Raw genomic sequence first — 1,693 nt, 5'->3', positions numbered from 1 at the left:
AAAATGATAAAAATTGAAAAATCACTCAAAATCAAAAGTAAGGCTTATAGCAAGGCATCTTTTTTTCAAAAATTTCAAAAAAAAAAAAAAAAAAAATTGAGTTAGGACCATCATTAGACCCTAAAAACTACTGCAAATACAATGCAACATACTTAAACAAGGCTAAGAAAGCAGTAAGGCACAAAAAATGACACAAAACGAAAATCACCCAAAATCAAAAGTAAGAATATAACAAGGCATATTTTTTTCAAAAATTTCAAAAAAAAAAAAAAAAAAAATTGAGTTAGGACCATCATTAAACCCGAAAAACTACTGCAAATATAATGCACATACTTAAACAAGGCTAAGAAAGCAGTAAGGCACAAAAAATGACAAAAAACGAAAATCATCCAAAATCAAAAGTAAGGCTATAGCAAGGCATATTTTTTCAAAAATTAAAAAAAAAAAAAAAAATTGAGTTCGAAACATCATTAGACCCTAAAAACGACTACAAATATAATGCACATACTTAAACAAGGCTAAAAAAGCAGTAAGGCACAAAAAATGATAAAAATTGAAAATCACTCAAAATCAAAAGTAAGGCTATAGCAAGGCATCTTTTTTCAAAAATTTCAAAAAAAAAAAAAAAAAATTGAGTTAGGACCATCATTAGACTCTAAAAACTACTGCAAATATAATGCACATACTTAAGCAGGGCTAAGAAAGCAGTAAGGCACATAAAATGACACAAAACGAAAATCAACCAAAATCAGAAGTAAGGCTATAGCAAGGCATATTTTTTCAAAAATTTCAAAAAAAAAAAAAAAAAAAAAAAAAAATTGAGTTAGGACCATCATTAGACCCTAAAACTACTACAAATATAATGCACATACTTAAACAAGGCTAAGAAAGCAGTAAGGTAAAATCAAAAGTAAGGCTATAGCAAGGCATATTTTTTCAAAAATTAAAAAAAAAAAAAAAATTGAGTTAGGACCATCATTAGACCCGAAAAACGACTGCAAATATAATGCACATACTTAAACAAGGCTAAGAAGGCAGTAAGGCACAAAAAATGATAAAAATTGAAAATCACTCAAAATCAAAAATAAGGCTATAGCAAGGCATATTTTTTCAAAAATTTCCAAAAAAAAAAAAAAAAATATTGAGTTAGGACCATCATTAGACCCGAAAAACGACTGCAAATATAGTGCACATACTTAAACAGGGCAAAGAAAGCAGTAAGGCACAAAAAATGACAAAAAACGAAAATCATCCAAAATCAAAAGTAAGGCTATAGCAAGGCATTTTTTTCAAAAATTAAAAAAAAAAAAAAAAAATTGAGTTCGAAACATCATTAGACCCTAAAAACGACTACAAATATAATGCACATACTTAAACAAGGCTAAAAAAGCAGTAAGGCACAAAAAATGATAAAAATTGAAAATCACTCAAAATCAAAAGTAAGGCTATAGCAAGGCATCTTTTTTCAAAAATTTCAAAAAAAAAAAAAAATTGAGTTCGAAACATCATTAAACCCTAAAAACTACTGGAAATATAATGCACATACTTAAACAAGGCAAAGAAAGCAGTAAGGCACAAAAAATGACAAAAAACGAAAATCACCCAAAATCAAAAGTAAGGCTATAGCAAGGCATATTTTTTTCAAAAATTTCAAAAAAAAAAAAAAAAATTGAGTTAGGACCATCATTAAACC

Source organism: Gouania willdenowi, chromosome 3 (assembly GCF_900634775.1).
Source record: "Gouania willdenowi chromosome 3, fGouWil2.1, whole genome shotgun sequence".
NCBI classification, from domain to species: Eukaryota; Metazoa; Chordata; class Actinopteri; order Blenniiformes; family Gobiesocidae; genus Gouania; species Gouania willdenowi.
The sequence above is the reverse complement of the archived record's forward strand: the minus strand, read 5'-3'. Positions refer to the sequence as shown.